Source organism: Polyodon spathula, chromosome 12, assembly GCF_017654505.1.
Source record: "Polyodon spathula isolate WHYD16114869_AA chromosome 12, ASM1765450v1, whole genome shotgun sequence".
Classification (NCBI taxonomy): domain Eukaryota; kingdom Metazoa; phylum Chordata; class Actinopteri; order Acipenseriformes; family Polyodontidae; genus Polyodon; species Polyodon spathula.
The window spans coordinates 4,882,032-4,897,600 of record NC_054545.1 but is presented as its reverse complement, the minus strand read 5'-3'; positions in this window follow the sequence as shown (position 1 = coordinate 4,897,600).

The window sequence follows — 15,569 nt, the reverse complement described above, 5'->3', positions numbered from 1 at the left end:
TGTACATCTCTGCAGCCTCTCTCATGACAAGCATTTCAAGTGAATTTCTTTAGGTAAGCATGTCATAACAGGGAGACACTGGGAAACCAAACATGTAAAAGTTTAGATTTAAATTTAGGAAAAGACAAAGCGTCAGACATAGGTGTACACAGTTTAGCTGTAAACACAGCTAATAATATGAAGAGACATTCCCCAATTATTTATAGGTCACAGATAAGCAATATTGTAGCATGTACCCATTAAGATTCCCAAAACGTTTCACAAAGATGGTCACTGAGAGGCTTTGATCATAAGCAACGCTACACAGTGGTGCTGGCGCTAAGAGCTTTGTGAATGCTTTTTTTTTATCTCTTCCCCTGTTGTTAAAGCTTCTGATACAGTTTGTTTTTCCAGAAATAATTGCAGCGTTACTTCCGAGAGGGGAGATAGAAGGTAAGGCTGAGGCATTTCACCCAAACCAGGCACACGATCCTGGTCGCTTCACAGGACAAAGGGACTTGACAGGGCTCTTACTGTGCCGATAACAGCCAGCTTTCCTCTTCCTCTGTCACAGTGACAGTGTCCAGGGAGCGCTGAGGCTCAGGGGATAGAAGTATTATGTGAAGGAGGTTCAAACCCAGCCTGAATTGGAAATCACTAAAGGAAGCTGTTGGGGCTTGTGTTGTGTGATCTACAGCAGTTATGGCTTCTGACCTGTCAGTAATATAAGACGAGGTTAAAAGTTCTAAAGCCATGAATGCAGACAAGCCCGGCTCTTTTACATAGTGGTTAAGCCGCTCTCTCGTGCTCCGCATGGCAGTCAGTTCCTGCCCAGCCGCCCTGCTACAATTGTGTTCTGCTGGTCTCCATCTAGTGTCCAGAATGGGCACCACTGCAGAATTTCCAGTGACTGGAAGGATATGGATCCCAAGTTACCCCCAGACAGCGTGCCTGGTAATGAATGTTAACAGCTTTCAGCTGGGCTGTTCATACCTGGATGGCTGGAGCAGCGAGTGCTGAGGAGGCTGTGGATCCAGGAGGAGGCCTGCAAGGGGGTGGATGAAATGAGATCTCCATTCATCTTTAAGACCATCTTTAAGAAAAGTAAGCAGATGGACAGCATGCAAATAAGACCCCTGCTATAGTGATGTCATTTCCTATTAGCTACCATGTGATAGACACTGCTCAGTAGGACTTGACTTGATTGGACAGATAAACCACAATCACATCCCATGGATCCTACTGTGCATTATGACCTGAGACAAAATAAGAAGGTGGTAAGGCCCCCTGGTATGAGCTGTCTACACTTTGCAATGCAAACTGTTTTCAATACAGGTCCTTCCAGGTAATAAGGTCTCTTCAGTAAATAAACAAGCATTTGTCTTCAGCCCCTCTAATTGATTTTCTGAGGCTGTGTGAGGATGTCCGTGGTGAGAGGTAGTGTCACCTTCCTGGAGGTGTTTGAGATTCCCACCCTGTCTCGAACAACATCTCATTAGAGGCCGGTCACTCCACACGCTCCCTCCAACCCCACTGGGAGACACAGGGCCTGTTTTTCAAAGCTAATTCACATATGTTGAGTGAAATATCAATCAATTTTGGAAACAATTAACAGGTATGGCAGAACTGGCAGGCCGAAAAATTGTTTCTTACTCGTTACTTTTTTTTTTTTTTTTCAGAATTGCGCACTAGATCAAAATGTGTTAGCAAATCGGCCTTGTAAAAAGTCTTTTTTATTATAATATGTAAACACTGCCAGTTAGGTTGTGGCGAGGCACACTTTGTGCTGTGCTGGTAATTAAGGATTAAGGCAGTGTGCTTGCCACATGCTTGCTTGCAGCTCGTTCCCTGAGGGAGGGGGTTGATCGCCCGACGCACGGAGGGCTCGTTCCTGCCAGTGCGCTCCAGATGAAACAGGTGTTCAGCTGATTAAAAGTTCCTGCCTGCTGCTGTAGCAACCAACTTTGTGTGTGGGGGGGGGGGGGGGGGAGGGGGGGGGGGGGGGGGGGGGGGGGGGGGGGGGGGGGGTGGGGGGGGGGGGGGGACGGGGGGACCTTCAAATGGCTGTTTACACGGGGAGAGAAAAACACTGCAGTCCAGAGGAACAAAAACAAAACACATGTCTCAGTTCTTCGGTGCTGAGACAATGCAAAATGAAATTTGTTATACGAGCCTTCTTGCGGACCACGGCCCTACGAAACTGCTGACTCTCTCATTTCTAAAATAGTTGTTTTAAGCACTGATGCCTCTGACAGCATAATTTAAGGCATCAAGAGACAGAATTAGGAGTGTACATCAGTACCATCCAGCAATCTTTCAGACAGTGTGTACTGCCCCCGCAGCAGAAGGATGTCAAAGAAAATACTGTAGTACAAATGCTGTGGAAGTGCATTATGTTAATACAAGAAGGCGACTGTTTCACAGTATCAGAACATTGCCACACCAATGCTGCAATTGAAACAGTTACATCGCAGGTACACCATACAGAGGTGGGGCACTTGCTCTGCACAATAAAGATAATGTTATATTTGACTGGCACGCAATCCAAGGTGTATGCAAGCTGCGAGGTGTGTGTGGAAAGGGGAAGGGGAGCTGCAGGAAGGGTTTTCATTTCTGACTGGGTGGGGAGAGAGAGAATGAAAGGCAGGAGTGGCTGCTTCTGCACAGTCCAGCCTGGCAGGAATTCTCACAGTTTAGTTTGGGAATAATTCAAAAAGAACTAAGTACCAGTTACCGAGGGCAGGCTCTGCCGGGCTGCCAGACTCAGTGAGAGGGGTCCCGGGCCTGGCAGCCTCCTCAGAGGTACAGCTCCCTCACATTCTGGAATGTCTCTCATTTTTAATACAGCTGGAGCCTTGCATTTCAAATACCTTTCAAAGTGCTTTCAGGCCAGCAGTCTTGGTTCTGGTGGAAAGAAAAAGTCAGTGATGTGAATGCACATACACAAGCTCTTGGTATGTTAAAGTCAGTGATGCGAATGCACATGCACAAGCTCTTGGTATGTTAAAGTCAGCGATGCGAATGCACATGCACAAGCTCTTGGTATGTTAAAGTCAGCGATGCGAATGCACATGCACAAGCTCTTGGTATGTTAAAGTCAGCGATGCGAATGCACATGCACAAGCTCTTGGTATGTTAAAGTCAGTGATGTGAATGCACATGCACAAGCTCTTGGTTTGTTAAAGTCAGTGATGTGAATGCACAAGCTCTTGGTATGTTAAAGTCAGTGATGTGAATGCACATGCACAAGCTCTTGGTATGTTAAAGTCAGTGATGTGAATGCACATGCACAAGCTCTTGATCTGTTAAAGTTCATGTCAGGGTTATACTGAGCTTTTTTTAGCAACATAAGTTCCACGCAGAGGTATATAATCACTTACTATATTTACATTAAGTAATAAATTGCTACTTTAAAAAGTTGGCAGGGATACAAACATACAGCAATATATTTACTCACAAGTTGCTCTGGCTTAGTTCAGTTTCATTTCAGTCATTCCAATGTTAACATCCTGGCAGCTTTTTAAACTTTCATGTTTCAACCACATAAGCCAGCATACATGCTGTAGCTATAATAATGCAAAGAACACAGATCATTTAATTACATGTTCCAACCACAGGATTTAAACATTGAAACAAACTGACAGAAACAACTATGAACAACCACATGCATTTTTGGTCTTGACAGGCAAAGTATTGCATCAACTGCTTGCTACATATTTTACTAGCTTGCTTAAGAATTTTCAATTTATATATATATATATATATATATATATATATATATATATATATATATATATATATATATATATATATATATATATAAATTATTCGTAACGAAGCCCCATGCTAATGGGTACAACCTAATCGACCCATGATGTGTTTGTGTTTGAGTGCGTTCCAGAAACATAAATAAATAATACCAAAAAGAAGAAAGTACACAAGAAAGAATGCTTAGTTAGAAGCTGTGAAGCTGGTATTCCCCAGCAGCTAACGCTTACCAAATTATCCTTATCACTCAGTGCTTAGGTATATTATTCATTTTGTCCCCTGCCCTGTAAGTGTCTGACCAGTGAAGACCCCGCGCACCTGCAAGCGCTCACTTTGAAAGATGGCTGATCTGTTAATTGCTGTGGGCCCAAGAATGCAAGCTATAAACACATGTGAGCTGTATTTATAATAAATCAGCTTTATGGGCCTCTGATGGAGATGATATCAGTGAAAGTTATGCTGGGAGACCGCGTAGTCCCCTACAGCAGCTGTGTGCTGATGGTACTCCAACACAGCCGGGAGAGGAAAATACTGTTCATTCACTGTTTCAGGGAATGAGAGAGAGAGAGAAAGAGAGAGAGAGAGAGAGAGAGAGAGAGAGAGAGAGAGAGAGAGAGAGAGAGAGAGAGAGAGAGAGAGAACACAAGTGTTAGCCTGGTTAAATCCCAGAGTGTACCTGGCTTTTGAGAAAACGAGCCACTAGGACTGTTTGATCTGCATGCTTCTTTCAAGCTGCACAAAGCTGTAAAGAAAGAAAAGATGCCTTACTTATTCATGTGTTTATTTATTATAAGTCATGTCCTGATTGGAACCTATTAGAAGCAACTACACTCATAATTTTGTTGGGAGTGTGAACAACAAAGTGTGTGTGAGAAATACAGGAGTCCGTCGCGTATTCGACTGCGGTGGGACCTCAAGGTGGATATGTAAAAAGGAGGATAAATGAATCCTGTTTCAAATACCATTATAAACACCTGTAACAATTACTATATTCACACCATTATTGCTTTGAGATTCAGCTTTTATTAGGGAGCTCCCCTAAATCCCTTGTTTAGAAAGATACAGGGTATTAATGCTTGTGACAGAGTAGCCGTCTGCCGTGTGGGTGCGTGCATTTGCTGCTGAGTGACAGGCAGGAGATCGAGGTGGAGGTTGAAGTTGATACACCCCACAGGTGAACTACAATCTCCGGCTACTTGCCCATCTGTCTGCGGTTTCGACTTGCTTACTCACTCTTCAGTATCCAACCCTACTTCTCTGTCACTCACTCACTCTCACACACACACACACACACACACACACACACTGTGCTGAAGAGCTTGACCATGGCAGATAAACGGTTAGGTTGGATTTGTGACGGGCGGATGCACAACGGATTACTGTATACTCTCAACTTGATTAGAGGTAGTTACTGAGCACTTATAAACATACATTATAAGAACAGGTCCACACCAGCCTGAAATCAGCTGGCACAGATATGAACTTTGCTGCAGCTATTTACGAGCGGTTGAGAAACCAGTAGAGCAGAGTAGGGTTCTTCTTTCAAGCAATCAGCTCAAGCTGATCCTGTTACAGACTGTCTGCTCTTGGGGGGAAAAAAGATAAAGAGACAAAACCAAATTAGAGTGACCAGTGTATTCATTTATTTGGCAGAGATGTGGCAAGAACATGAGACGCTTTTGAAAGTGAACGACAAAGCATCACAGAAGACGCATGTAACCGCGGCAACTTTAAAATTACTTCGGGCAAGTTTAAACAAGCTTTGTAGTATTACTAATGGAGTCTGTCTGAATTGATGAGGGGTTGAGTTCATCATCCATTCAATGAGGAGATGTGAGGTTCAGATCAGGTCAAGTCTAACTGAAACAACCGCACCCCCCGCCACCCCCCACCCCCTCTCCAAGTTTGACCCCTTCCGAGGGCCAGTCTGGAGCCCAGTTATCTCATGGAAGGTCTGTGTAAAAGCACTGGGAGGGAGGGGGTGCATTGCCATCTATTTTTGCAATGATGGGAAGTGTATTACAGTTCCTGGTAAAGCTTACGCTCTCAGACATGAGCTAAATGCTGTTTTGATTTTTCACTCAAGGTGATAAAACTGACAGATACAAAAGTAATAAACCAGCTTTACTGACTGCTAACAGGCGGGACCCTGCTGGGCCAGACACTGTCAGGGCCGGCACTGCTCTGCGGTGTCCCAGCCACAGACATTGTGTGGTTTGCGGCCACAAGAACCGTCCTTCCAGTTGAGCTCCCAGCCTCCCACAGGAGCGGCAAGATGCCGGAGGGTGTGAGGAGCGGTAAATGGAACACGCTGGCACTTTACTGAGCTCTGCTGCTCATTGCTTGCAGCTCTTTCTCATGAGCACAGACACACACTGCAGGAGATTCCACAGGCTTTCCAAATATTACATTTACTCATTAAATTGGGCTGAAGTTTAAACACAACAAGCTTGTAAAATGGCTATTAAAAGTGCACGGCCAAAGCCTGCGCTATGCATTACTATGCGTTCATTGTTCTTTACTGCTGTCCACTTTGCTAATCTTACGCCATAGCGTACTACTTCAACTTTTATGAAAGTACATTGCGTTAAACGTTGATAAAAAGCCTTGAGAAATGTGTACCGCTGTTTAAAAAAACTAACTATATTTTTAAATACATCATTGGAAATAAATGAATGCAATGTTGAATTCTGGGCATAGCTGGTCTAGGCAAAATGAATGCTATCTAAAGAGGATAGCGTGCTGCAGGAAAACAAAACAAGTCTTAAAAAAAAGAAGAAAGCAAAGATGACCTGGAGAGATGAGAGAGAGGCTCAGTTATGAAGCCTCCCATCCCATCAATCTTGGCTCAGCGCTCGAAGGTGGCGTTTCATGTTAAGTCTGTAAAATTCTCAGAACCAGCAGAGTGTAACTGAATAAACACCAGAGCCATATATCTGAGGGCACCGTTCCCTGGACTCACCACTGCTTCATATTTTATACACTCCATCCACGCACTGTCACTCTAACCCTGACACAGACATCCACACAGACTCTCTCACCTTCACACACACTCTCATAGTCACACCCTCACACAGATACTTTCACATTCATTCAGAGACTCATGCATATTCATGCTTCCCCTGTTGACCGACATACTTTCAACCAATAATATGCTTTGACCCAGAAGACACTTCTGAGGTCACACGACCTAGAAAATACACAGGCAACAGATTTCCTGAGAGCAAGGCAAGGAAACTGAAAACCTCCCATAACCAAATGTGATATTGTGTTTCAAAATGAAAATGCAGGTATGCTATGTTGAGGACTATACAGCTCATGGAAGTACCAAACAGCTACAATCACTTCAGTGGTTTCTAACTTCAGTTTCTTTTGCGCTGCATGTTTTTCAGCCCTCACCCCCAGCTTGTAATAATGCCCCTTTAATTTGTTTCTGGGATTAGGAATGCTGCCCATGCCCCCCACAGCTCTCCACCCTCACATTAGTAAAACGCTGTGTGATTTACAGCAGCTGCACGGTTTAGGGCTCACTGTAAAAATACCAGGTTTAATGCATGTGAGTAATTTTGGAATCAGCGTTTTATTTTTTATTGACAGCGGAAAATTCGTGTCATGTCAACTTCCTGAAGCTGTGGAATTGTAGTAACACAAAATGTGGGTTGAGTTAGCCCGGCTATTCATTGCTTTTTATTATTTTTTTTATGACTTGTTGGTGTATTTGCTTGACTGTAAATGCAGGCTTTAGCACTGCAGGGGAGGTGTAGTAAATGAATGACCGCAGCTAGACTGAAGCTTAGAATGGGATTTCAAATCTGCTGGATTGTGTTAACTCTACCTTTCTTTTAGTTTATTTGTTTTCGGTGCAAAGGATCCGGTGCCAGCATTCATCCTCCCTCTTGTATTGTACACAGGCATTGCTATCTCTGCTGGATTGATAGTATGTATGTTGTGGAAAGTCTAAGTAAGACGATAAGAGCACAGGAAATGTTACAAATGAGATGCCATTCGGCCCATCAGTGCTTGTCCTGTTTCTATTGGCAGATTTATTCCACACCTTACTCTTAACATAGCCCAATAAGCTATGACATGGCTTGGTAGCCCATTCCAAATACTCACCACTCTCTGTAAAATTGCATCTCATACCCCCTGTCCTAAGTCTGTCTCCACTTAATTTCTAGCTGTGTCCTCTGGTCCTGGTCACTGTGTAGGATTTTAAAAAATGTACTACTGTCTCTATTAACCCTTCTTTGTTCTAGCCAGATGAATTCCTTGACCTCAGCTTGCTCATGCTTTTTAACCCTGGGATTGGTCTGGTTGCTCTTCGCTGGACTCTCTCCAATGCCCCTTTTATAATGACACGTCCTGCCACTGCCTGCCCAGTCCCACTGATACTAAAGGGTCCTCAGCGGTCAGTTCAGGCCGGATCTCACACACTCAGGAAAGGAGTGCTCCAGAATGGCGCCCAATCACAGAGCAAGTCCTCCAATTTGAACCGTCAACATAAACACTGTCAAAGAGAAGGAACTAAATGACCTACAATTACTGACAGAGCCAAAATTAACTTTTCAGTCAGTCATCCAGAAGGATCAGATGCTCTCCCCCCCCCCAGTTGGTTAAAAAGCCAGAGTCGCGCTGCAAAGTTGCAGTTCTGGGAGTCGTCTCCGTTCCAGGAGACATAAACTTCTAAGACGGAGGTCGTCCTCCCCCCTGCTGCCCCCCCCCTCCTCCTGGGAAAAATCTCATCCACAAAGAGTGTCCCCTCAAAAGTGTCTTCCCCGGGGGTCCCCCCCCCTGCCCCCCCTCCCTGAGATCCCCCCGCCCCCCCCCCTCCCATGCCCCCGCCCCTTTTCTCCCTATGTGCCTGCAGCTGTTTGCCTCATTCGAAGAGGGAAATTCAACGTCCAGACCCTGTAGATTCTGCCTGGGGGACTCCCTGCATCAAGATGTCCTTGACTCTACCTCTTTTTCTGAACATAAACATATACATCTTAAAAAGTTTTGTTTGTCAGGGATTCCCATTAACAACCAACTAATCCAAATAAAATCCCTCCAGATGTCCTGAAATGCACAGTAGTTTGTGTTGCACAGTGTAACTGCACATGTAAAGTTAACTATCTAAATAAATATTTGGTGTCTCTGATAAACCTCCTTTCCCATCTCTCTGTGACCTTGTTGTGTCTAAGCCTCTTCCTCTCATGCCCCGTTTCCTCCCTCCTCCTCCTCCTCCTCCTGCTCCTCCCCCCAATCCCTAGAGGAATGTGTTTGACGAGCGTAAGAGAGTTACATCAGGGTAATCACAGGATTGGATCCTCTTTGTTATTTCTTAAAGGAACCCAAACAGAATCATATTCATTATGTTACTGATTGCATGAACCATGTTTTTAATATATATTTTTAAATTTGGAATTGTATGTGCAATATATCTGATTACACTTTATACAGTTTTTACTGAATTTTTAGCATGCATTCTGTAAAGCAATGTATTTGTATCTATACTTTAAATATACTACCATTGGCTGGTTTCGCAGACCCCCATTAGCACTAGTCATGGACTCCCTAATGTTATTATAGGTAAGGTAGTCCAAGATTAGTGTTAATCGGGTTCTGTGAAATAAGCAGTAAGTGTCTATGATTTCAGATAACCAAGCAATCAATTATTTCATTCTCAGCATGAAATTATTTCAAACAAAACTTCACATAACATTAAATACAGAGTACTGACCAAGAACACTAACACCATTTTACAATTTCCATAAACAATTATAAATACATCGCATTAAGATTTGGTTTGACCTCATTTGACGGTACTGCAGTTTCTATTTCCAGATTAATTTACAGTACATCTAGAACAGGGCTTCTCAAACTCAGTCCTGGGGACCCCCTGTGGCTGCTGGTTTTCATTCCAACCAAGCTCTCAATTACTTAACTAATTAAGTTGCTTAATTAGACCTTTTTACTTATTTTCAACTCTTGAACAGTTGGAGATTTCAAGTTAGTTATAACATTTTATAAGTAACTTAAACTGCAACTGTTTAAGAGCTGAAAACAAGTTAAATGGTCTAATTAAGCAAATTATTAGTTCAATTAAGGGTCTAGTTCAGTAATTGAGAGCTTGGTTGGAATGAAAACCAGCAGCCACAGGGGGTCCCCAGGACCGAGTTTGAGAAGCCCTGCTCTAGACAGATCTGTCTATACCAGCGTCAGCAGCCGGAGAGCCCGGGGACCACACACATTCAGAAGTAAAATTGAAAATCTGAGCAAATGTACTATTTCTGTGCGAGCTATCTTACTCAAGCAGCCTTTAGGGCTCGAAACGTTTAGTTTTCACTAAACTAAGCTTGACTGTATGGATGCAGTGCTGTGAAACTTTTCCGATCTCCCCTTTCGTCTTTACTCTTTTCCTGCTTGCATCCTGTTCCGTTAGTCTGCCTCTTCTCACTCCCTATTGGCTTCTGTCCTCCCCAGTTCTTCACGAAGCCGAAAGCTATTGGCTGATGTTGACATACAATTATACAAATGTGCCAATTAAAGACATTCTATAATTGACACGTTTCCGTCGTGCTTTCCAACAATCAAAACTTTCATTAGACAAGCGTTTTGGCGAGCCTCGCTATCATAACGTCTATTATTATCACAACACCTGAATGCCTGTTGTAATTATACCATTTCAAACCATCAAAAATGAAACCTGCCAAACCCTGGAACCTGCAAATAAAAAGAAACACAAAAACAGAAGGAAGAGACTGCAAGAAAAGAAAATCTAAAAAAAACACGTACACTGTCAAATTTTCTATGTAAATTTACATAGGTGAGCTACAGTAAAAAAGACAATGCGCTAAAATCATTTAGTTATAATTAAAAAATAATCTTTTACTATTCAGTAATGTGTAAAATGCAGCAGCGTGGTTTATTTTGTGTTACTGGTATGCTAAAGTAAAAAGAAGGTGCGCTACAGGTGTTCATTTGAATTTACTACCCTATAGTCCTACTGTACAGGTTTATTACAATTACACTATTGATTATAAAAACCTTTCTGGAGATTCATTGCCCGGGTCCCACAAAAGCCTAGTACCGGTCCTGCTTCTTTTTGCCTTCCATCCAGCAGCGCCTGGATTCAGAACTGCTGGATTGGGATTGGACCAATGACCCGTGGTGTTGAAACCTAAACAAAACCAGCTTGTATCAACATTGTGAAGAGCACTGACCATGGCTATGGGAATTCTGGAGTTTCTCTGTCTAACTGCAGCATGTTGTGACTGGGCTTCCCCCAGCTAACCAGGCTGGCTCAAGGATCCTGCTAATCCCCAACGCAAACCTGCACGTGGATGTTAGCATATCCCAACTGCCTGGAATTCCTGCCTGCCTCCATGTGAGTACACACTGCGTTTTAAAACATGTTGGACCCTTTCAAGTTTTATTTGAAAGTATGTAATTGCATTCTTGAAAGAATAACAGGCCCCGAAGTGATTCATATCTAGTATTCCGTGTCGGGGATTGAAAGGGCACAGTTAACGCTCGCTCCTCCACTTAAGAGCTTCACAATGGGCTTGGATGTGAGGATGGTTCAAGGCTAAAATAACAAAACAAATCAAAAAAGGACTACTGTGGCTTAAAGCGCTTCCCCTCTTCTGGGTTATTGTTTGCACAGACTCAAATTAGTATTTCAAGTCCCTAAAGAGTATTTCCAGATCGATAAAGATCCAGTCAGGATTTAGGTTGTGATCTGGTCAGCTAATGCTTTACCCAGTTACGTTAACCTTTAACACTTGTCTTGGTTTACCATAATTTTAACTAATCCAGAACATATCATCGTTCAGAACTGGCACTGTTAGCAGTAATAACAAAATGGATTCAAGAGCAGCTAAGATCTGGCCTCGGAAATCCTTGCTCCAGGACATGGGACAGCGTACAGGGAGCCCGTGAGGGAGGGTGGGGGGGTGGTGTGGATCCTGATAACATCAGCGCTCCACGGCAGCTGACTGCCAGTGCTAATCTCACAAATGCTCTTTTTTATTACAAACAAAAAAAATAAACTTCCTCTGTTTCCTTCACATCTATTACAGGGCAGGGAGCTGCCCAGACAGGGCCTGGACAGTGTTGGGTGAGAGACAGCGTCTAAGAGACGGAATTCAGTGCCGCCACCAGCAACCCTAAAAGCTTATTTTTTATTTCGTTATGCACATTGTAAAAACTGAACTGATACTAAATCGGCTCATTTTCAATGAAAGGCCACAGGGGACACATTGGAACTTCAAAGAAACACACAGCCTCCTGGAGTGCACAGTCATCCCATCAGCTCGTAGGACAGGGAGTGCTGCATTGGCCAAAAATAAACCCCATCAGAAGTCTATTTGTTTAATTAGTTTGAAGTCTTCCACTGTTTACATCATTTAAATATGTCAAATTGTTTTATCTGTTTTAAAATTCCATGGTGTGATTCAATGGGATAAAAACAAAGGAGGAAGTCATCTTGAACTATATTGCCTGGCTGAACACATATTTACACCCCTACTGTCTAGGGATTAGGAGGCAGTGTCTGGATAGCATAAAGTATGCACACTAGGCTCTGCTGAGCCCACTTCTATTTATTTAACGTTATTATCTGTTCCAGTACAGAACAGGAATACCCTGTGATCTCTGCCTTTGTTCCCTTGCTGAGGTCAAAAGGTCGGCGTTGGATTGCAACACAAAGATGATTTTTTTAAATCAGAGGCACTTTAGAGGGATTTTTCTTGGGTCTTTTTTCGCCCTCGGAGCTTCAGATTGTTTACTTTTATTTTCAAGAGTTTACATGGGGATTAAAGCTGTTTGTCAATTTCACCTCTTTTTTCTTTTTTCTTCAGTTTTTATTTATTTTTTCCTAAAAATGTGTTTAAAAGAACAAGGGCGAAAGTTCAACACAAGCTTTAAGTGTGGGGAAAAAAAAAAAAAAAAAAAAAAAACCTTGATCGTGATCACATACCAGAACTTTCTAAAGAAGACAAAGCTGCAGTTCCTGAGGTTAACACTGGAGCGGCGCTCTCATTTCCATTGGCAGAAGATCTTTACCAGCACGGTCTGCATTTTGGCTCCAGCCGTACAAGCTTGGAATTCAGCCTGTGGGAATTTCACCACCCTCTCCTATGGGAGACATTACTTGATGAGAGCCCAGGTTGTAGGCAGAAAGGAGGGATATGAATAAATTACACTAACAGGAAAATATTGGAGGTAAGTAAAATAATTAATAATTACATGAAATGTGACACATAAACTGCCCCTGACAAAAGTGTTGGTACTCCGGCTATAAGCCCTTTGTTTACTAATTATCCCTGATTTGATAATTGTCCCCTCTTCAAAAATATATTTTAATAAGGAACTTTGACTGTAAGTGGAGAGATTGCTACCTTCACCAGCCCTGAATTCTTAATTATAAAGTTAATTTCTCTCAGCCCATCAAAACACTTTCTACACAGTCATTTCTAGACATGTTATATTACTATACTACTATAACTGACTTACACTACACACACACAAAAAATCTGACATGTTCCAGAGCCTGAGAGCAAGCACAGAATACCTCTGTCCTGGCTAATCAGCAGTGAAGAAGGTCCTCAGCAATGCAGCCTGCGGCCATACCACCATGAAGGGTAATCTCTTAGGATCTCAGCAGCTAAGCATGGCTGAGTCTGGTCATCACTTGAATGGGGGACCTCCTCCAAAAGAAGCCAGGTGCTCAGCGGGAGTACTCTTTCCCACTCTTCCACTCAATCTCTGCCTCCAGCAAGGTATGAGCTGGTGGCCGTGTGGTCCTTCAGAGAAGGACTTATACCACCGTCCTGTCTCCTACATGGAGGTTATTAACACTTCTGATTTAAGGATTGCTGTCCTAGACACAAGTTGCTACATAACAGACAACTTTCTCTAGACACAGAGGTATGCTTCAGAAGTAGCTTAATCAGAAGATGTGTGGCATCTTTTTATACTCTGAGGAGTTCATAAATCAAGTGTACAGTAGCAGCAAGTTTAAACTGCAGCTTTGCATAATGTACCCTTTGTATTATTTTGTGTGCAGGAATACAAAAAACAGTGTGCTCTGGATAGCAGGTGGCGCACACAGTAAATACTGTTGAGAGGATTAAAAGGTGCATTCAGGTGCATTCAGCATTCAGCCTTTGTGGCACCCCGACAATAGATTAAAATAATTGTTGTTTTTTTTTATATTTGCTTTACTGTACTTTGCATAAGGTTTAATAATGGAAACAAACAGCCAGTAAACCTTACTGCAAACACACTGTTCAGAAAGAGTTAAAAATTCCATGACAGCGTTTCATTCCCAGGATCACCTGCGGCAGGGTGTGTGTGTGTGTGTGTGTGTGTGTGTGTGTGTGTGTGTGCGTGCGTGTGTGTGCGTGTGTGTGTGTGTGCGTTCGTGCGTGCGTGCGTGTGTGTGCATGTGCGTGCGTGTGTGTGTGTGTGTGTGTGTGTGTGTGCGCGCGTGTGTGTGTGTGTGTGCGCGTGTGTGTGTGTGTAGTCAGTGTCCTGACTAAATTCTAATACAATATCACACACATCCTTAACCCAGGAGCCCATGAAACAGAACAAGCAACTTTTTTAGCATAGACTCATGTGAAGAGTTCAAGAAAACCATTTGGATTTAAAGGCAGCTTGGTGGTGAAAATGACCTGTCGCAGTCAACTCATTTTTTAATTGTTGCTTGTGTGTTTCCTGCCTTTCTCTCAACATGTCTGAAGAGTCCTGGCACAGTAACTTTGGACCTGACATGGTAACTTTGGACCTGGGTATTTTAACATATGGTTGGCCAGATTTTACTAAGCTCAAATGCTTAAGTATTGCACCTCCTGAAATGACACCATATTTAACTAGAAAGCTAACTTACTGTACAAAGTTTATGTCTTGCTATCAGTTTGGTAGCATTTACAGTTCATTTTCCCTGCATTTACAGTTCATTTTCCCTGCATTTACAGGACCAATTGCTTATCTGTACAACGGGATCAATTAGTAGCACTAATGATTAACCCGTCTCACCCCCCACCCTCGCAATTAGACACTGATCTGTACGATATTTCATTGTTGTGTTAATCCAGCTCAAAAGCAGTCAAATTAAAAAGCTGGGTCACTCAGATAGTAATGGAGCAGAGAGTAGTGGGTTGGAGCAGCTCAGTGGGCGGAGCTGCAGCTGCAGTCTAGTCTAGGTTACAGCGTGCTGACAGCAGGAGTTTCCTGTTAACCCCTGAGCAGTATGTTGATGTTACATTGAGGTTACAGTGTATTCCTTAATAAACACACAACCAAAGTAAATAAACAGTAGAAATGCCCAGCCAAGCTGTGTTAAGGATCCTGTGAGCTTTTCCTGTTTAAAACATGGAGCTTCATGGAGCTTTTCACGGGCCCATCATGTGACCTTGGGCTGAAAACCGACAAGATCCAGACCTTTCGTTCTCTTTGAGGCCACTTTGCGCAAAATACTGGTTGTATCAAGGTATTTTCACAATGGGCTAGTTTTAATACAATTTAACTCAATAATCCTGCTGAGAAGAACCCTAAAAGCCCAGTTATGTAACCAGTTTTGGTAAGAATGTGGTCCATGAAAAAGGAAAAACAAACAAATCCAAAATAATCCAAAAATATTAATATGAACTCTAAAACCGACACTGTTTTTTTTGTTTTTTTCCTAGACCAGAAAGTACCCTATATAGAAAATAAAATGTGTAGAACAAACTTTGCATTGGATCAAGAGCTAAGAAAATCTGGCACTTTTGCCATATGGGTATTTCCAACCGGCCAGGTATCCAGATTAGGTATACAGACCTGTTTTTGTGTTC